This window comes from Carassius gibelio, chromosome A24 (genome assembly GCF_023724105.1).
Source record: "Carassius gibelio isolate Cgi1373 ecotype wild population from Czech Republic chromosome A24, carGib1.2-hapl.c, whole genome shotgun sequence".
In the NCBI taxonomy this organism is placed as follows: domain Eukaryota; kingdom Metazoa; phylum Chordata; class Actinopteri; order Cypriniformes; family Cyprinidae; genus Carassius; species Carassius gibelio.
The window spans coordinates 16,313,888-16,337,199 of NC_068394.1; the positions used below are offsets into that span (position 1 = coordinate 16,313,888).

General features: G+C 38.6%; 1 pseudogene; it reads left to right on the plus strand.

Moving 5' to 3' along the window:
• The first annotated feature begins 685 nt into the window (after positions 1-685).
• LOC127946116 (phenylalanine--tRNA ligase, mitochondrial-like) overlaps positions 686-23,312 on the plus strand; it is a 140,625-nt pseudogene continuing 117,998 nt past the window's right edge.

Genomic DNA, 23,312 nt, shown 5'->3' on the forward strand with positions numbered 1-23,312 from the left:
AGTCCTGGACAAAAGTATCATGGTTTCTACACCATATTAATTATTTTATATTAATAATATGAACTGTTTTCAACATGAATAAATGATATAAATACTACTCTTTCAAAAGAGAAATTACTGGAGTCATAAAATGGAAATGTTAAATGTTTTCTGAGCCCTCCTGCCATTGTTCAGACAAACATATAGTCCAGTCCCAAACTCATGCTATTGGTTGTTGTTTCGAGATGTCGAGTTGGTTGAATGTTCAAACAAGCAACAAAAAGGGCAAAACTTTTTTGAAATCTTCAATGTTTACTCTTTTCAGGAAAATTTGCCTACAAACGACTTGGATTGAATTGTTTTCTCTGCTTATTCAGTTTGGATAAGTGAATACATAGAATAGAATTACCCACTTCTACTTTAAATGCCTAAAATAAATGCAAATAAATGTCTTGTTGACTTCACTTAATTAGTTGCACGACTGGTTGACTCTGATGCTTTCCCATTCCTAATTATTATTGTTTATTATTCACTTTGAAACAGGTGAATAGAGAGTTCACAAAACTATTTGTCTCTCTCTTCACTTACAGACTAATGAATAAGCTACTATGGCATTTTACAATATTTCCCACACTTTTCTCAAACAGAGTTGGTCAACTGCCAATGGACGTGTTCCCTGGCCATGTCCCCCTGCAGGGGTCTATCGATGGATTGGCCATGGATTAGTGAAGACTCGATAGAAGTTTTCAGCCAAGTCTACCAGCGAGATGACATGACCAATGTGACAGCTAAAATCTTGTCCAAAGTTGGGTGCCAGCTTCACATCCGGCCGCACCACCCCTTGTGCCTTATTAAAGAACGCATCAAAGACCATTTCTACCGCTCCTATATCGGACGCATAGAGAACCCGCTCTTCTCCGTACATGACAACCTCAGTCCAGTGGTAACGGTGGAGCAGAACTTCGACAGTCTGCTTATTCCTCCAGACCGTCCCAGTCTGAAAAAAGGAGACAATTACTACCTGATCCACACACACATGCTGCAGGCCCACACCTCCGCCCATCGGAAGGAGCTGGTGCGCTCAGGTCTGGATCACTTCCTGCTGGCTGGAGATGGGTTTAGACGAGATGAGATTAACTCCAACCACTATCCTGTCTTCCATCAGATGGAGGGAGTGCAGCTTTTCTCAAACGATGAGGTGAAAATGGTGTCCTTAATGAGGAAAAGGACCACCTGGCCAAAAAAAAAAGGTGTAGATGTTTGAATGGAGTACGTTTAGGTGTCAAAATGCTTATCTATTAAATTGTATAATTAATAAACAATAAATAAATGAATAATAAAATAAAAATAAATGTGTTTGATTTGATAACATTTGTGTTGTTTTGACGTTATTTTGTTAGGAATAAATATGTTGGTTTCATAAATTTTGAGAGTTTTTGAGAAATCCTTAGTTATAAAGATATAAAGGAATTTATTTACATTTCATTAATTCCAATGAGGTTAATATTGGTAATTCTCAGATAATATGATCTTGTGAATTTTATGCATTGATATGTTCAAATTCCCTCTTTTTATTTGTAATTTCATTTGTAATTTGAAATTTCAAAGAATTCCTTTCAAAATAAAACATTCAAACCTTTTATTTTTTGTTTTTATTTATTTTTATTATTTAAAATCCCATGCTACGTGTACTGTTTTAACCTAACTGAGACTTGTAATAGCACTTATATATCATTGCTCTTTTTGTTGTTCTTGATTGCTTCCACTGTCTTCATCTGTAAGCTGCTTTGGATAAAAGCGTCTGCTAAATGAATCAATGTAAATGTACATTTAAAATAAGTAAACTGCATATATTTTTTTTTTTTTAATTCTAGTTGTGTTGTTGATTTGAAGATATTTTTTTCTTAAACTGAGATAGAAGAAAGTATTTAAGTATCAAAACTTCACCTTTCAAGCAGTCCTCTATAGTTCATACTGTACCTGCCAGAACCAGCTGGCCATTTAAAGCATCCAGTCTGTAATGAAGTACAATTGTCAAAGAAGTCATGCTGAAATCTTAACGTAATCTTTCTGAATGCAATTAAATATACACAGGGAAGGTAAGAAACCAATGATGTTCGCACTTCCTCTGTCTAGCTCTCCTCCATCTGTTTGTTTCTGTCTTGCAGATTTGGAGACACACATCCCTCCTTTGAGATTGAGGTGCGCTTCCAGGGTGATTGGTTGGAGGTGCTGGGCTGTGGGGTGATGGACCAGGAACTGGTCTGCTCAGGTACACCCATGCAAATAAACTCATATTGTGGCGAGTGGGGCGGGGCCGAGGGACGTGGGAACAAGGAGTGAGGCCGGCGGAATGATTGGGAAATCAGCGACACCTGCGCCCCACCGCCGGTCTCGAGTCCCACGTAGGAGATGGAAGGATATATAACTGGAGCGACGATAGTGAAGGACGAGAGAGGACCAGGCCTGGGCCTTATTTTATGTTTGGTTTTTATTTGAGCGCACCAGTCGTCCGTGAGGGGCTGGTGCGCTGTTTTGTTTATTTTTAATTATTAGAATGTTATTTGATTGTCCGCCGGTTCCCGCCTCCTTCTTCCCGATGATTAGGACGTTTATCATTACACACACATAATGCTGTCTACTGTCTACTTAAGCAAAGAGCTGCTGACGCATAAACATCAAATGGAAAGTTGGGCAGAATGAAATTTTATGCAGATACACACAGAAATGATAGAGCAACCACCAATGGGAGTGCAGATAGGGCAGCTGTCATGATCTATACACAGTTTAAGACAGCAATCACGTAGAAACGACAATTAGCAAATAACAGACCGTCGAGATGTCGACCTCCAGAGATTTAATTGCTGTCAGTGTAAACGTGCCATTAGGCAACACGCAGAGACATGGAACCTGGAATTACTGATCCTAAACATGAGCACAAGGGACGACGTCGTGACTGGACATACTGCACAACCGTATAAACTTAGCCGTCACAATAAGTATATTTGCACTACTGTCTGTAGCCAAAACTGTTTTCAGTTATCCAAACATAAAAATGCTTTGGCAAATCATTATTGTGGCATAAAATGCTGAAACTGAACTACGAAAACGCAGTCATAATCATGAAATCAAAAGTCCAACTTTTGAGATAAAAAGGTAAAACTGACATACAAAGTCATGCCAAAATTGAAATCATATTATGAATTAGTATCTTACCTTTTCATTTAATAATTTTGACTTTATCTCATAATTTAATAACTTATTATTTTATTTATTATTTTTTTATTTTTTTATTAAATCAATGCAGAAAAGTCATAATTACAAAATACAGGGTGATTTATGGGCTTTTTATTTTTTCGTCTCATCTAATAATTTCAAACTTTCTTAACATCTCTTAATTTTTTACTTTCCATTACATTTCCATTTTACAAAATTTTGACATGATTGACATAATTTCTACATTTTGTAAATTGTCTTGTCATTTTGACTTGAGTAATGTTTTATGTTTGATATAATTTTGACTTTTTTATGAAAATACATGTCAAATAGTTTCCTTATGCAGCAGTAATGGGCTTCTGAACTTATTAAAAAAGTACAGACCTGTGTCCCAAACAAATCATTAAAAAGGAATAACTTGTCTTTTGAATTTAGAGGCTGAACTATTTCTGTCACCAAATTATTTGATTGATTTGGGTGACTGATGTAGTCTTTTGGTCTCGATTAAGTAAATTAGTAAAAAGATAAAGCAATGAAATTACATTAAGAACCTGTTATTGAACACTGCATGTCAAAGGAAGCACACAATCAATGTTGTTGCTCACCGTTGATTGCATCTGAGTCTGATTTTAGCTTGTTGCTGAACAACCAGTCATCAATATAATGTACTTATATACACTGTAGCATTTCCATCGACTCCAACCACCATCAGATGAGCTTGTCACAAGGCATTCTGGGCTTTCCATATCAGCAAAAGATGCATGAGATGCTACCATTGAGGTTTTTTGTTGTTTTCTAAATGAAATCCAAATTTTCAAAAGCAAATCCAAACAGCATACATTTCCCTGCTTGCTGTTAGGAACAGCCTTTACATAGTGATTGTGAGATGACTAAAATTGAAGATGCTTAGAATGTTTTCCAGCCGCCCTGTGCCTGGAGAGCAGTCTCTGGAGAGAATGGCGTTCTGCCTCTGCCAGTAGATGGCGGTATTGTGCAGTGCTGTGTGATGCAACCATCCTCATAAAGTGGATGGGATAGTCCCTCATGAGGAAGATCCAAGTGCTCCAGTAAAGGGGGAGGGGAAGGACATGCATGACTGCAGAGACATGGTTTTCCTCCCTGGGGATGGACCTGTATGACCGGTCCTCCCTCTCAACCAGCCCTGTCGTCTCACTCCTCACTACCACTTAATAATTCAATCTCATCTGCTCTCTTCATCGATCCTGTCTGTGTTAAACAGCACATCGCCCCCCGCTCTCTGCACCACAGACATGTGGAACATGCAACGGCCAATTAACAACTGTGCCACTAAACAGCGAGTGATCACTTTTTTCTCACTGCAATTTCACACTCTACATTTGACTTAATGTTTTGCCTGATATTTACAATTGAGGTCCGTCTTTATTCTGACAAGAAGTTTATGCATCTGCTATGCAAATCTGGCTTTTTTTTTTTTTTTACAGTACATTTTTATTTTATTTACAATAAAGACATTTATGATTTAACAAAATATTAATTTCAAATAAATGCTTCAGATTCTTTTGAACTTTATATTCATCAAACAAACAAACAACAAAAAAAAAAAAAACACACAAATAAAGAAAAAAATCATGGTTTCCACAAGAATATTAATCAGTGCAACAGTTTTCAAAACTGATGATAATAAAACAAGTTTCTTGAGAAGCCAATCAGTATAATAGAATGATTTCTGAAGATCATGTGACACTGAAGTACTGTGACTGCAATAATGATGCTGAAAATACAGCTGCGCATCACAGGAATACATTACACTTTACAATATAATATAATATAATATAATATATATATATATATATATATATATATATATATATATATATATATATATATATATATATATATATATATAATATATATATATATATATATATATATATATATATATATATATATATATATATATACACACACCCCCGGTTACTGTTGTTTGCTCATACGCAGATATAAATCAATATTCCATGACAGTGGATATTCAGAATAAGGTGTTTACATGATCCAAAATTCAGATTTATGGAGGCATGTTTTGGATCTTTTATTCATATTTATTGTAATATGAATGTTGCTAAAAGGGATATTTGTGGTTGGATTATGCATGCATAATCAGAATAAGGCCAAATTACAGTTTAGTGTTCTGATTTATGTAAATGAAGTCGGTGTATTCAGTAGGTGATCCCTCCCCAACAAAGAATGTTTTTCTGCGTTTTATCTTTAGTTCCTCTTGTGTGTTCTGCCATTTTGAATCCATCAATAATTGAAAGCTGAAGGCAAGTACTTAAGAGCACCTCTCTCTCTCTCTCTCTCTCTCTCTCTCTCTCTCACTTTATTGTTCATTCTCCATTCTACCCTTACCATCATCTCTCTCTCTTTGAAACCACTCGTGGTCAAGCGCATCTCTTCCGTTGTGCTAGAAGGCTACAGCTCCCCAGCATTGTTTTGGTAGAAAAATAGTGTTTCTTGTAAAGAGCTTTCTATTTCTGGTCCTCACATCTTCGTACACAGGTTTTATTAGATTCATAGGATTCATAGAGGTCAGTCAGTGCAATTATAGATCAAATATAGTGTTTTACAGAGAGTTGTATACCACTTTTCATTAAAATTAGAGTCTAGTATGATTACACCAGTAATCCTGCTTTGATTGGACTTTAGTAGAAAGTTTGTGTCTTTTGCAGTGCTGTGCCTGACAGGAGTACAGATTACTGACTGTGCGTCTCTCCTCCTTTTCTGTCTGGTTGTACTAAATCACTGCTTTATCCCTGTTTACACCCTCTCGAGTGGCAATGCGTATTCACAACTGGGTAAACAAAGCCCTCGTGTCTCCAGACAGCTGTCAGCAGGCCTTGCTCCCATCCTCGAGGCTTTGCTGCTCAGATGAATGTGCTCATGGGTGTCATTCTGGCAGTGTTTAGGCAAAGCGTGCCTTCCTGTCTGGGTTACGGGGCTTGTTTAATCAAAGTTTTCACCGTAATGTAGAAGCTGCATTACCCACAAACATTTGACAAATCCACACAATTTGTGTCAAATAAAATGTCTTATTAACTAAATATCTGTCAGGACCTGCTGCTAGTGTCTAAGGACTAAGTACAGTAGCCACAGATGATGGATGGTAATGGTACTATAGATGAACCATAGTAGTTAGGTCGTTTTATGCTGGAGCTCAAATTTAAGACATGTAGTCAATTATTAATATCAGTTATTAATATCAATACAAATATATTCATATCAATACAAATAGATGTCTTTAAAGCTTTCGGGGTGTCAGTCTATCCACATTATTTACCATTTAGGTACTAATATGTACATTTTAGGTATGCTATAGGTATACATTTTTAGGTAAAAATGCTTCAGAGATGGAATGACTTGCAACATTTTAATGGAAGATTACAAACACAAACATATTTGGAATAAGATTGCAGTCTGATTGCATATGCACATCTAATTTACACTTGGCCATGTAAATATGTCCCTGCAATACTGATATTAATTTGATCCCTGTTCCCATGGTATATGTAAATGTTAGCGTCTGCGATGACGCTAATACTAACAGCGGAATTTTGTTCATTTTACCCCACGTTACAACTAAAATTTTGCTTACTTCATCCATGTCTTATTTGTGATTGTTCCCTCATGTGTGGTTTGGGGGAAAAGTTACCCGAAAAACAAATGTTACCCGAACAACCAGGCACATTTACATTTGATCTAGCTGCATCTTCAGAAAGTGATTTGAGTGATTTAGTTAATATCGAATGCACATTGGAAGACGTTTACATTTGGTCTTTTCATTATTGGATAGCTATCAGAACAGTAAAAATGCAGCATAATAACCAAGTGTAACTTTTCTCATTCCCCCCGGCGAAGTTATGAATTGACGTAAACAACAGTGACATTCAGCACTGTCAGTTTTGTTGAAAAAGAAAGAGAAACCAGTTTTTTCCCCCTTAACTGCTGGTGTCTCAGAGTTTTTCCACAACTGCTGACAAAGTGACCCTCCTCTGCATCAACTGTCGTCATACGTACGCAAACACAAACTCACTCTCACTCAGTTTCCTCTTTGACTTCTCTCAATGTCCCAGCCCTCTCCTTCCCTGCTTCCTCATCGGACTGCAGGGATTTTGTCAAATCCTCTATGCTGTTCTCCTTCACTCCCCCCTCCATTCTCATTTTCACTCTTCCAACTCTCTCTTTCTGTCTTTCTTCACTGCGGCAGAGCAGTGTGGCTCCGTTGCTATGGCAACTTCTCATTCAGTCTTCTCGCACCCCCCTTATTTCACACACCCATCCACACTCACACATTCCCTCTTTTCTTCAGAGCGGTAGGACAATAAAAATCTGCCAGCAAGACAGCATTAAATGTGTGGTGGCCACTGGGGGTATGGGGACAAATGAGACCGGGAGGAGGAAAAACAGGAATGGGACATCCTGGGAGGTTGAAGAGTTATTTATTCGCCTCTGAGTGTGACCGCCATATGCTAAGCGTGGCATAAGTGTGCCTGAGGTGGTGTGTTTGGTTTAGGGGCGGAGCTTCACTAATGAAAGGGGAGGAGGGGTAACAGTGCGGCACCGGTTTGTTGGTAGATCCACTTAGTTATTCATTAGAGCGTGACGTGTAATCCCCGGACACATCAATTCTGAAGCCGGCCCAGGATAGAGCCCTGTGGGACCTCGCCAGGACTGTCCGCAACATATGGGACCCAGTGTTAATGACTGCACGCGTCAGCGGCATGGTTGAGGTTTAGTCACGCCCCAGAGGGCGGGGGGCCTGGGGAATGTGATTAAAGCCGTGTTTGGTGACAATTAACGGCCCTTCAAGTCACACGCCCTGGGGCCTCTGGGACGGCAGGAGAGCGGGGGCCGGCTGGTAGGTGGGGAAAGTACCAGCTGAGCTCTCTTTCTGGTTCAGGTGGCGCTTTCAATCTTAGAGTTAATCCTTAATACGCCCGCCCTCCCGCACTGAATAAATCATGCGCCAGTTGTGACCGGCTTTGCTTTAAAGCTCTCTCTTTTATACGCACATGTTTCTTTGGCCTCATTACAGGGCTTCTGTCAGGATATTTCATTTTTGACAAGCTGGCAGATTTTTAATCAGTCAGCCTTCCTTCAGTCAGACAGACTCTGCTTCCTCTGTTATATCCATCATCCTTTGTCTTTCTCAGGTTGCAGTGTATTTTAGTGCTTTATTGGCCTGATAAACAATGTTCCTTTTGTATTACAAAATCAGTAGCAAGTTAAACAAAGTATAGAATGTACAACAGGGAAAAATAAATGAGTGAATCTCACAAAGAAATGTTCAGGTCATATTTCATCCCAAAAAAGAAGAAAATATTAAACGGAAAAGGAAATTTAGGAAGATTTTTTTTTTGCAGTGCAATTAAGCTTTTTTATTTTTATTTTTATTTTAGAAATCTCTTTTAAATAATTTTTATATAACAGAAACCATCCTGTCTGAGGATTGATTTGTCCGTCTTTCTGTCTGTCTATTTGCACTGAAATAAAAAAGTGACATTTACGGTAAAATACAGACAGCTGTTGGTTGCCAGACCTTCACTATAAAAAAAAACAAAAAAACATGTAGCAACATTTTAGGTTTTGCAGACTTAAATTCACAACAACAACAACAACACTGAACCATAGTTATACACTTATAACCATCCATTTCTGGGTTATTTGGCAACCCATCACTGGTATCCCATTTTCAGTGTTTTTTTTTTTTTTGACATAGTGCTTGATCTAATTTAAATAATAAAAATGCAGCAAGAGCAGCAGAAAGTGGGAATCTCTGGGAAGAACACTGCTATCAGTACTGTTCCAGTTCATTTAATGAAATAATCATGGCTTATCTTATATTCATGTTTGAAAAGTAACATCAAAAACAGCTTTACCTTGTCTGTCAGACATTTAGGTTTCAACCCGTCAAATGCATAGTGCGACCACAGCTGCAACAATGTTGCACTAGATCAATGGTCTTGTATTTGTTTGGTAGGACATAAAACTTTCATGGTGATGCTGACGCTTTGTAGAAGGCTAGCATTCCAAGCAGATGTTATCTGCAATGCATATTTAAATAAAAAAGGAAAATGTGAGATTATAGACATTTTCCGAGTTATACAGTAATAATTTGATAGGAATAAAATATCAGAGCCAGACAGTAAGGGAGTACATTTACTTGAGTACAGTACTTAAGTACAATTTTCAGGGATCTGTACTTTACTCGAGTATCATTTTTAGGGAGTACTCATGACTTTACTCAAGTACATTTGAGAGAAAAATATCGCTCCGTTACATTTGTATCCATAACCATAATACCCATTACTAGAAAAATCTCGGAAACCCTCAATTTGTTGTTTCCCTCTCAAACGTGATTGGATTGTGTGCTGGCGCCACTGATTGGGACAGCCTATCAGCAATCACCTTCAGCTTTCTGCCAAAGACTTCATGACATTTGATTGAACTGAAGTACAGTACTATCACACACACACAACTGCACACGGCGCAGGTGCACTCAGGGCGTGTCCAAATCCACTTTTGCTATTTTAATGACAGAAAAATGGTCCATGCACAGGGGAGCATTTTTGGAATGGGTTGTCCCTGTTCTCTTAATAAGTAATGGGCGTAACGTTCATCTCCCATTCCCTTTAATAGCTAGATGTGCTCCCGTCATGGCGGATCGTTATTTACATGGCGGAATTTGTTGGCGGAAAAATTTAACGCTTCTCAATCAAAGAAACCAATCTGCTCGTGCACGAAGTTAAAGGGACATGCAGGAATCCACCAAAGCTTCCAGAGGTGAAGAAGGCGTGGGATGAAGTAGCAGTGCATGCTTTCAAATAGCTCCGCACGATGAGTCAGTTAATATATGTGTGTCTGTATCGGCACAATTGTTCAATTAATTAGCCAATTTCATTTATCATTAAAAATAGGTAGCCTACTTCTAATACACGCAATGACTATCCATCATTACATTTTTATATTTATGTAGCCTACACAATTATATTCTTTTAAACTGTAATCCTTTTGTTTTTAACCTGTTAGCCAGCACCTCGACGTGGGCGTCCTCAACGCCCCTCAACTTGCATGTGTCAGTGTTTACGAATAGATTAAATGAAACGGGACAAATTTAATCTTGACAAACGATATATCATTATAAAGCTCTAAGCCTCAAGCATCGGTGACAGCTCGCTCTTTTTCAATGGAAAGCTTATAAAATGAATGAAAGACAGGTAAAATATATATTATATTTGAATTTTGGCGCTCCCTCGTGACGCGCTCTGATGCACCTGTCAGCTGATGGAGGCGGAACTTATTGCAATCGCCTTTTTCTTTGTTTGTTTTAATTTACAACAGTTTTTATATATGTGAGAGTGTGTTTTATGTTGAATGTGAATGTATCTGAATGATTACCATCCGTTTGAGTGGAAATCAGCCCAAATCAACTCGCTATTACTGTATGATCACGGCTATCAAAGTGAACGCATCTATATGAATAGAAACAGTGGATTATTTACTTTATGGCGCATTTGTGTTATTAGCATCTGTATAAGTGGCCGTCAGCACTTATTTGCATCGTAATTCATTTTTTTTTATTCTTTTTTTCCTTACTCAGATTATTCTTATTGTATTTTTCTAGTGCTCAAACAAATCACTTATATGATGTGTATATGACTTATATAAGTTTCTGTCTAATGTTTTATAATTGAAAAAAAAACAACAACTATGCAGTGGTATGTTTAATGACGAAATAGTTTGTAGAAGCCTTTAATACAGTTCGTAAATATTATTATTTTTTTATTTTGGGGGGTGGGGGGTGTAGACATAGTCTCATAAAAATATTTGCTGGAGTCTCATTTTTCATATCTTATTCAAATTTGAAATAGAAACTCATGATACATGTGACTTTCAACCCATTACTTTTCTAGATTGCTCCAGGACTGATTTCATGTATTTTTATATCAAATAAAAAAATATTTAAGTGTGGTAAAAAAAAAAAAAAAGAAAAAAAAAAGGCACTTCAGTGTCTATAACTTTTGATATTTTTAAGCATTAGCAAATCTGGTTGATAAAAAGAAAAGCCCAAAGGGTCTTCTTTCCAAAAACATCAAAATTATTTTTGTAACACACTGAAGTAGGAAACTGTTACAATTATAAGTTAGGTAGAGAACTTTCAGCTGTGAGTCCCATAATGGGGGGTCAGGTTAACAGGTTAATATTTGGCATGTTTGTGTGATGCTCATCCCTGTGTGTAATAAGCAAAGTCAACACGCACTGTGGATCCTCCAAGAGGCACATTTTCTACTAACGCACTCTTTAAATAACACAAAAATATTGCGCCATTTACTTTAGACCAGGTTTGAGTTGGTCTGTGGCGCAGTCTATTTTCAGCTCCTTAAAATAGCAATGCACCAGTAATGCGCCTAAACACACCTCTTTTTTTAAGACCAGCACGTACATGGGCACACAAATTAGGGCAAATGCTTTTGCTAATTTAACGACGTGGTGCTGGACGGGAAAATGCGAACGGCGCCGGACTGAAACTAACAAACACACTTGCGCTGGGTGTATGATAGGGCCCATAGATTGTGAGTGTGAAAATGGTATTCTTCAGCTGAAAGTATTTTCTCCTGCCTTTGCCTGTATGTCAGTGTGAGAGAAAGGGGCTTAATACTTCTATGCTGCATGTATAACACAGTAAAGTTCAGAGGTGTGTCAGAACATTGCTATATTCCCTTCTTGGCTAGTTTACTGTAGGTTTATTGATTTGATTGATGAAAAAAAAACTCACATGTAAACACAATTGTTAGCTGAATTTTCATTTATGATATTACACATTAATGTAAGCTGAGCATTTGATTTGATGTTCTTGGGTATGCTGTGTGTTTAACACAGGTTCAAATGTGGATGCAAAAAATCCATTAAAACTCTAGCTGAGATTTGTCAGAGCGTTGCCATTGTGCCATTGCCTTGTAGGCAAGTGAGAAATGTTAAATAAAGCAACATGGTAAAAAGATGAAAATGACTTGATTTTACTTTCAATTCCTTTTACATTCTCCAAGGTATTAACATTAATTTTTTTCATAACTATGTAGGACGTTTCTGTAAATAAATGTAAGCACTGTGGCAGTAGTAATACACTATTTAGAAAATTTACACTTGATACTCAAGTATTTTTAAAAATAAGTACTTCAGTACTTTTACTTAAGTAGACATCAGACTGTAGTACTTTTACTTGTACTTGAGTAAAATTTAGCAAGGGGTATCTGTACTTTTACTCAAGTAATGAAGCTGTGTACTCTCTCTTCCTCTATACAATATAATAGATACCTTGATTTTCAAGGTTTCAGTTTCAAAGTTTCTCGTCAGTCAGGTTTTCTTTCAGGACAGAGTACAAAATGACAGCTGAAAAATGTATCCAGTTTTAATTGGTTTTGTAATGTTTCGGTGTGTTTTTGCTCCCTGTGACTCGGTTTCTGTTAATTTTATTACAGGTGTGTCTCGTTCTTCCCTAATTATCCTGTGTTTAAAAGACCTATTCCACTAAGTTCATGTTTGCTGGATCTACTTGTTGCTATGTGTGTTTCCTGCTATTACCTCTGTTGGATGTATCCTGTTTCTGGACTCCATTAAAGTGGAAGTTTGTTTTGTATATTCCACGTCTCTTCATTCCTCTATACACAGAGTGTTACAGAAGACCCGACCTACACAGTTACCTCCGTTTGGACCCTCTGTTTTGTTTCCGTCGTCCGGACCGAATTTAGCTGCCTTTGTGGAGTAGACACTGGTGAGAAATGGATCTCTGTTCCCCACCGGTGCCAAGGAGTTTATCGCCCAGAGCGCGATAAACTCGCGCTCTGACCCAGAGCGCAGCCCACCATCTCCCCATAGTACGGAGCATCAACCTGAGCCCACCAATGATGGAGAGACGATTCCCAGTGCAATCTGCCAGACCAGCTACAGAGTCCACCACGAGGGAGCAAGCTGTGGATGGTATGAGCGACAGAGTGGAGGTCAGCCCCTGCACCGTGGCTGAGGGTGAGCTGATTATACAGCTGGGACTGCTGGACCTTGAGGGGGATCTAATAGACTGGGAGTCTGATCTGGAGATTGAACTGCCCCCTCTCCTCTCTCCATCATCCCCACTGGTCCCATCCGGCTCTCCTTCATCCTTGGCTCCCTTGTCCAGCCCTGAGGGGGCTTCTGATCCTCTAGTGCCCGCTCCTCCAAAGTGCCCTCCAGTGCCCACTCCCAAACACTTCTCCACTGCTGTCATCTGACTGCCACTCTGCTTGCCCTCAGCCCAACATCATTATGGTGCAAGCCCCGCAGGACTGCCATCCTTCAGCGTCGCTGTGGTCAGAGGATCCCTTACCTCTACCTCCAGCCTCTGAGGCCCAGACTCCACCTTGGCCCGTAATCCCAGTGGCTCCACCTTGGCTCCTAGCTCCCTCGCATTTATACTCACCCTTCGATATATCAGCTCCACCAGGCTCCGTCGTCCCTCCTGCTATGCTTTGGTCGGGCGTCAATCCGCCATCGCCTCTGGACTCCTCTCCTCTTGCTGAGCCTCATCGTTCCATCCCTTTGGCTCCATTGGGCTCCTTCTTCCTGCCAGCTCCACTTTGGTCCTCAGTTGCTCTGGCTCTGCCTCTGGTCTCCGGATCTCTGCCTCGGTTGTCAGAGACTTCGGCTCCACCCTGTCCCCCGGATCCTCGGCATCCCGCTGGCTTCCCACCCAGTTCCCCCACTCTGTTGTTCTACAGTGCGAGGATGCACCTCCCGGGAGGGTTGAGTAATGTTACACCCCTGGACTGTTTCTGTGTGTGTGTTTGCTCCCTGTGACCCAGTTTCCGTCTCCCATTGATTATATTTATTTGATTCCGGGTGTGTCTCGTTCTTCCCTAATTATCCTTTGTTTAAAAGTCTTAGTCCATTCAATTCATGTTTGTCGTGTCTAATTGTTGCTATATGTGTTTCCTGCTATTACACTGTTTTTGGACTCCATTAAAGATTGTTTTTGTGTATTCCACATCTCCTCATTACTCTCTACACAGAATGTGACAGGTACAGATTTTCCAACATTGGGTAACACTGACCCAGGTCTGGGTAGGTACGTGAGGGGGATCATCATTTGTATTGACAGTAGAATCACCCAGCAGAAAAAACTATCCAGCAACTGGGTAAAATATATGAAAAATAACCTAATTTAATGATCCAACAAGCTGAACACAGCATTTTTTTAGTCTATCTGTCTGTCTGTCTATCGATAACCTGTATTTATCTATTTCCGTCAGTTTATCTGTCTTTTTTATCATTCTATGATTCTGTCTATCTTACATTCGTACATAACCCCATTGCTTTCTGTTCCTCCAGAAAGCCAAACACACATACTCAGTCACAGTTGCCTCCTGCATGTCTGGTCTCTCGGGTTTGCACTGTTAGTGCAAACATTTGCTTGTGCACTGTTCCATTTCAGCCATCACACCCGAGAGAGGGGGACAAATAGCCCTGGATGCTTTAGCAGATAGAGTCATCGAAAGGACAGAAAGGGAAAGAAGGAACAAAGGAAAAATGAGTGAATGAGATCTTATCTATGTTTCCCCTAGTTGTGTTCTGTATTTCTCTGGCCTATTTACTGAAATTAAGGGTTTGCCATAGCGCCTAAGGTTTGCATTGAATAATGAGGACTAAATTACATCCCATTTAGACAAGCTCCCACAGCTACTAGTGATATGGAGCATGTTCAGTTTCAGCCGGGATAATCAAGTTCATCTTACTCAGGCCGGTTGTGTGGATATGTGTTATGTAATATGCATGTGGCTGTTTTGTATGCAACAGCTTATGGTCATAGGAAGCAAATCGTTCAGCTGAAATATTTGGGTTTTACATATATCAAATAACACACTTTTATCATTGTACTTTGGAAGTGCCTTATTTTTGGGCAAGTCAATTTTTTTCTTTTATTTTTTTTTATCTTTAAATCAGCAGATATATGTGTCTCTGCAATTTTCTGCATTTCATAGTTTTTGGCAACCTATGCTCATTAGAAAAATGTAAATTTACCAGAATTTTTGCAAAAACCTATACATAAAATTCACTGCAGTTTCCAGCTGAAATGAACACTAGACTTGAAGCAAACTAAAATGGTATGGTTGCTTCAGCATTTTTATCTCATGCTTGCTTTTGTTTACAATGAGTTAAGTTTAGAGCAGATGGAACATTATGTCAATTATTTTTTTGCGTCACTCACTGGACATTTCACTTTTTAATTGTATCCAAAACGTGCAAGAAACGTCATAATATCATTTTGCAGAAATGTCAACCTGGATTGGTTTTTGGAAATGTACATACAGTAGAAATACAACAGCAGTGTTTTGAGAACCATTGTACATGAAAATGGGGTTAGCTTTGTGTACTATGGTATTACCATCTGATTTCCTGCTAAAAAAACAACCCCTAAGGGAATAAATGCTGCTTTAAACTGGTTTAGCTGGTCTACAAACCTAGACAAACAGTTTTTAGCCTACCATGATGTATCAGAGATAGTGGCAGCTTTTATTCCATGTTATGACGTCCACTGAGTAAAACAGATAAAGAAAAAGGAAAGCATTAATCAGTTGTTGACTGAATGGAGAAAGACCTGTATGGAAGTAAAATGATGCCATATGTCTTGGAAACAAAAAATAAAAAGCATGTTGAATATCACTAACTGAAAACATTTTAATTTCAGAATTAAAAATGTAATTTATGTTCCCCTTCCCCTTCTAGAATTCACGTCCAAAATGTTGTCCATTTATTTCACTTTCCAAATTTGGAAAAGTAGAGCACTGATGCATGATCTCCAGCTGCTGTCAGTCACTCACCAGCAGGTGGCGCAAGCGGCTGTTGATGAAGACAATAGGTGGCTTAAGTCATTTATTTTAAAAAACTGATCTGCAGAAATGGAGCAAGCACTAAGTAGTTTTGATTATCGGGGCAATAATGTGGAAAGCTGACTGTGTGTATGTTTAAATCAACATCTTAGCCTGTTTCCCGTTGCCTACATGTATGCAGCTTTCTCTACCATAAAGGAGATTACAATGCAGTTTTACCCAATGCTGAAGTACAGAACTAACATTACATCTAAGGAAGGCATATATTGCTTTCAGTTGCTTAGTTTCTGTAACTTTTTCTTATAAGATACAGTATTAATTCATTGAGGAGAATTACTCATTGGGGAATCCTGGAGTGTAATACTGGGATCCCCAGTATTACAGCACAGCGTCACACAAGCCATGTTACAAACTTATGGAAACTAAGTAACTGAAAGCAATATATGTCTTCCTTAGATATAATGCTAGTTCTGTACATCAGCATTGGGTAAAATAGCATATATAATCTCCTTTGTGGTAGAGAATGCTGCTTACATGTAGGCTATGGGGGACAGCAAAGACACAATCAGCTTTTCCACATTCCCCGATAATTAAAAAAAAACTACTTAGTGCTTGCTCCATTTCTGCAGATCAGTTTTTGTAAATAAATGACTTAATCCACCTGTTGCTTTGGTCTCAATCAACAGCTGCTTGCACCACCTGCTGGTGAGTGACTGACAGCAGCTGGAAATCATGCATCAGTGCTCTACTGCTATTCCTGCAGCTCCCAGATGCTAAATGGGGAATTATCTGCCGGATTTTAACCACTGAAATAGGAGAAATAGGAAATGAGGAGTAATGCGCCTCAGTGAACATAAATATATAAATAGATAGATAAAACATGGATGATTTGTTCATATTTTTTTTAGGTGATTGACAATAGATAAGGTAAATTTATATTTCATATTGAATTCAGAAATGTGCTCATTAATTAATTTCATTTTTTCATTTTTTTTTCGAGCTTATATTTTGAACTCCATTGCCTTTCATAATATGGACGAGAAGTTGAAACGTTTATCGAAAATCTTCTTTTGTGTTCTGCTGAAGAAAGATGAGTAAGGATGAGTAAACTATTTATCAGAATAATAATTATTTTTTAGGGTGAACTATCCCTTTAAGCAGTTTTATGTATTCGAGACATATCAACCTTGTAATTTGAAGAGTCAAAGTAGCAATCTGCATGAATCTACATTGCATAATTTCTAGCATCTTGTTAGTGTCAAACCATGTATTGCTTCCCTGCACGGTTGCTATGCATGTCTTCACATCTGAACTCTGTGCACTAAGTTTGAGTGGGTGTGTGTGGGAGCTGCACATGTTAGCACAGTGAATACACAGCTACGGCTCAGTCTGACTCAGCAGTCATTGGGGCCAATACTGCTTGAATGACAAACAGGTGTGCTAACAACTGGCACACGTCCCACCTGAGGCTGTCTTCAACCTCAGGACTGATCAGCAGCACTCTTGGGGAAGAGAGGGCCTTTCAGAAAGAAAGCTATTGTCACTGATGCTTACAAGGAACATGGATTTTCTATTCTTTATTTTACAGTACGTGTACTAACATGTACTTATAGTGTACTTACAATGTCTAAGAAAGTTCTGGTAAAACAAGGTTACTACATGGGGTAGGGTAAGGTTTAGGGGTAGGTTCAGGGTTAGTACCTAGTTATTACATAGTTATTGTAATTACTATAATAAGTACATAGTATGTACATGAGGAACAGAACTGGAAAATAAAGTGCTACCAAATATTGTGTAATGTATTAAGAATAATATGCCTTAGAGGAGACCTAGTATGCTTAGTTTTACAAGATAATATAAGTCTCAGGTGTCCACAGAATGTGTCTTAAGTTTCAGCTCAAAATACCCAAAAGATTATTTATTATATAATTAAGAAAATTCCTATTTTGAGTGGAAGCAGACACTCTGTACAGTATTCTACTGTAGTTTCCAGCTTTCTTGTGTGAAGTTTAATCTGGGATTTAGTTATTATTATTTTTATTTTTTTAATAGAAATAAAGCTTTGCTGTTTACAGCTTCATTAATTGTGTATTTTCAATGCATTGTGTCTTTGGTTTTAAAAACATGTAGTCACTTAGAAAATGCTTTTATCCGTAGCATCATGGTTACATTAGTTACTGGAACAAGCTCTCTGAAGCAACCCTGGGTTAAGTGCCTTGCTGTTGCTTTGTGTGGATCAAGCCAGCAACCTTCTGATTAGAGAAACCACTAGGTTTCGGCTGCCATGACACCTCAGGATGTAAGGCAGCCACTGCTGCATGCCTGTGGTTAGAGAAACAGCTCATTGCTAATGTAGATGCCCTGTCTTTATGAATATCCATGTGATAATTAGTAGCAACATGTAATTGCATCATTTTGTGTTTCATGTCACTGGGGCATTGCAGAAACCACAAGGTTTATTATTTTTTGATGTGATGCCAAGCGGAAAGGTTTTTGGAAAAGCATCTAAGATCTTAAGTGTGTATGTTCACGTGAGCTTTTAACTCTATGAACTAGAATACATTCTGAATGCTTTTCCATTTTTGATTAGGACACTCTTTGAGGTTTTGTATTTTCAGTGCAACATCAGGATGAACATAACATGCTTCGAACATCTCTGCTAAATCTTGTAGAATTGTGAATAGTGTGAACAGAGACAGTATCCACAGCATCTACTGTGCCAAATGTCCCATTTAAATCCATTTTGTGTTCCCATTTGCTTCTGGACCCACTGCTTGCTGCTTGCAGTGACATTATTGTATTGGTTGATGGAGAATTTGTAAGCTCACTCTTTGGGAACAATGAATAATGTATGAATTAGATGGATATATATATATATGTAAACAATGTGCTCAGTGTCTGATTGTCTACTTGATATCACTGTTTCACTCTCACCCTGCTATATAATTATAACACCCATCGATCCAGTTATTTGGCTTTGATGCATATTTATGAGCCGGGATTGTTTGAACTAACGGAAGACTGAACAAATCAATCATTTCCATCTCACTGCAATTTCTTCGATTACTAGAGCAATATGCAAGGTTTGTATCATAGCAACAGTCCAAGTAAAACCTTATGCTGGGATTTTTAGCCGTTTCCTCTATTGAACCACTCTTAATGAGAGCTGTTTAGATGAATTTGTTGCATCCTCTTTTTTAATGCTTCAGGGATGAGTGCAGACTCATTTGCTTGCTTAGTTAGGTGGGCTGACATGTTAATTCCCTTCACATCAGAACATCTCCATCTAATATTCATGCGACCAGGTGGTGACTTTGCATATTTAGTGTTTACGACATGCAATTTGAATTTATGGACAGACAGAAGTCCTTAACTTTATTATCAAAGACAATACCTACATACATTTCATCTTTTATGAAGAAATTGAATGTTAAGTCATATTGGTCACCCCCTTATTGATTTTATCTGCAGATTTATGTCCAGTGGTCATTATTGTGGCCAGATTCTTCTCGACATACAATGCAATATCAGTGGGTAATTAGGAATTCATTGTAGTTGTTGGAAATACATGCTAATGGAATGCTAAGATGCCCAACCAAGTGGAGTGAGAGTATACAGTTTGTATTCCTCAAGCCTGGAGATTTAATTAATGTACATAATGATTAAATGTGATCAGCAGTCTTGTAATTGTGGTCTTTTATCACCCTTGTGCCCCTTCCAACTTTTCAGACATAAAACAATGCTATTTAGAATAAAGGCCTAAATGAAATTAGAATAATCTCTTGATGTGCTGGAGATTTCCCTTAGCATGTATTATATGTGGATTGAGACCATACATTGTGTTCAGTGTATGGACCAGCTTTTAACAAGTAAAGCAAGGTAAATTAATCACAATTTGATGTGCTCAAATTCAGAACAGTCACTCATTTAAGTGAATTGTCATTTTCACATTTAGATTCAAAACATGATATTGGATATGGTTGTGTTTCTGAAAGAGATGATCCATTGTATGCAGCTTGTCACATGGCGTTTGCAGGAAATTTTCACCCAGTTGAGCAGAAAATGTCCTAGACTGTGACCTGGTTCACTGCTCAGTTTTGAGTTTGGAAACTCTTCAGTTGTATTTTTCTTTTCCTCTGGTATATGTAGGTATGCCATACCGATTTCGGGAAATTCATTTAATTTGAAACAATATTTCTGGGAATATTTGGAGAAATGTAGCATTGCATCACTTGCTCTGCAATGGATCCTCTGCAGTGAACATGAGTCCAACCAGCTGATAACAACATCACAATAATCCACAAGTAATCCACATCACTCCAGTCCATCAATGAATGTCTTGTGAAGTGAAAAGCTGTGTGTTTGTAAGAAACAAATCCATCATTAAGTCTACTATCCATAAAATTGCTTTCTCCAGTAAAAATGTAATCTGGTCTAAATCAGTAGAAAAATCTGCAAAAGATCAAACGCCATTTACAAGTCAAACCAGCTCTAAACAAATATGTGGGGGTGTTCTGCTGTGAGAGAAAGTGTTATTATGGACTCCTACTTTGGCCAAAGGCAATAGTTTTAAGTTAAAAGGCCTCATTGATGAATTTGTTTCTTACAAATGCAGCTTTTGGCATCATAAAAAGTTAACTGAAGGACTGGAATTCTGTGTATTACTTGTGGATTGTTGTGATGTTTTTATCACCTGTTTGGACTCTCATTCTGACGGCACCCATTCATTGCAGAGCATCCATTGCTGAGCTAGTTATGCAATGCTACATTTCTCCAATTTTTTTCTGATGAAGAAACAAACCTATCTACATCTTGGATGAGCTGATGGAGAGTAAATGTTCAGAAATGTCAAATTTTCAGGTAAACTATTCCTTTAAGAACCACCTTTAACTTACCATTGTTGAAATTGCTTTTGAGTTTTGTAGCCTCTTTATGAAAAGTACCAGTTGCTGAAAAATAATCAATACAATACAATAAATGTGCTCAGCATCAATAACTCAACAAAGCTGTTGTCTAACATACTGGATACTCTATCCGTGCAAGTCCTCCTCATCTTACGCAATATATCGCAGCTTTAGCAGGAATTTTCACAGCTTAAAGTGAACCGTTGCTTAGGTCATGAACGAGACCGTGACCTAGTCTAAATTTGGCTGGTTCACTGCTCTTTTTCAGAGTTTGGAAGACAGAGACTAACTGTGGAGCTCCAAGACAGAAACGAGAATGAATATGTCACCGTGAGTGTTGGGCTTTCATGTCCCCAGGCATCTGCTGCAGTGGGACCAGAGAGCAATCATCCCTGCACAGCCAAGACACGCTAATTGAGATGTAATAAGCATGCAAAAATATCTGTTTATCGGTATGAGGTTTCGGTTGAGTCTCAGAGAGGTGCGACTGTTAATTTAGTGTATTAAAACCAAAGCCCTTCTATGACAGGTACCACACTTTATAATACCATGCCAGGTCATGTGAAGAATTAGCCACGTGTATCGACGCACTAACCATGTGCACAATGCCAAAAAAAACAACCTTTAATTTGGAGAGGATCAAATGCAAATGGCAACGGAGGAAGTTCTCCTGAAAGTGGAACTCGACATGGCTTAGTTTTTATCCAGCGTTTAGAGGAGGTTAAGCCACATTGTCAACCTCGCATGAATAATTAGCTGTACTTGCTGCGGTGGTTTATAAAAGGAACTTGGTTGTCATCATCCTCTAAGTAGAGGACAAAATAAGCTTGGCACAACAAAACGACTATAGAGGACGGCAGAAAGAGATGGAGATAAATGAGGACCCTGTCATCCAAGATTTGAGCGCAGGTCAATGTTCGAGTTCAGAGGACTTCAGAGCAGATTAAACGCCGCTGGGCACCCAATGCTAATTGAGTCATTTGGTCATTTAACAGGTTAATTTATTGGATTATTCTAAGTTTAGTCCTATTTGAAAAGACCAGGACAAGCAGAAAACAGCATTAAGCGAAGCGATACTGACACTGAATTACAGGACCATTGAATTAGTTATGTGCTGAAAGATCTTAAAAAAAAAAAAAAGTTTATTCCTAAAGCACATTTAAAGAGTTGGTTGATCAGCTTTTTTCATTGTTTTTCCGCTGTTTCTGTTCTTGTCAAAATGGTCTAATGAGTTCCTGGTTGTCTGAAGCCCCTCCCTCGGAAATACACAATCTGTCTCTGATTGGTTACTGTGCCCAGTGTGTTTCCCAGCAGGCACCGGACGTCAATATAACGTCATGCTGACATTGGATCCCAACGTTGGTCAGACGTTGTAATTTGGTTGAAAATGAAAATCGGGTTGACGACAGAACCCAACGTCATATTGACGTCGATCTCCAACGTTGGTCAGACGTTGAATTTTGGATGAATATGAAAATCTGGTTGACGTCAGAACCCAACGTCAGGCTGACGTCGATCTCCAACGTTGGTCAGACGTTGAATTTTGGATGAAAATGAAAATCTGGTTGACGTCAGAACCCAACGTCAGACTGACGTCGATTTCTAACGTTGGTCAGACGTTGAATTTTGGATGAAAATGAAAATCTGGTTGACGTCAGAAACCAACGTCAGACTGACGTCGATTTCTAACGTTGGTTAGACGTTGAATTTTGGATGAAAATGAAAATCTGGTTGACGTCAGAACCCAACGTCAGACTGACGTCGAATTTCTAACGTTGGTCAGACGTTGAATTTTGGATGAAAATGAAAATCTGGTTGACGTCAGAACCCAACGTCAGGATGACGTCGATCTCCAACGTTGGTCAGACGTTGAATTTTGGATGAAAATGAAAATCTGGTTGACGTCAGAACCCAACGTCAGACTGACGTCGATTTCTAACGTTGGTCAGACGTTGAATTTTGGATGAAAATTAAAATCTGGTTGACGTCAGAACCCAACGTCAGGCTGACGTCGATTTCTAACGTTGGTTAGACGTTGCATTTTGGATGAAAATGAAAATCTGGTTGACGTCAGAACCCAACATCAGGCTGACGTCGATTTCTAACGTTGGTTAGACGTTGCATTTTGGATGAAAATGAAAATCTGGTTGACGTCAGAACCCAACGTCAGGCTGACGTCGATCTCCAACGTTGGTCAGACGTTGAATTTTGGATGAAAATGAAAATCTGGTTGACGTCAGAACCCAACGTCAGGCTGACGTCAATCTCCAACGTTGGTCAGACGTTGCATTTTGGATGAAAATGAAAATCTGGTTGA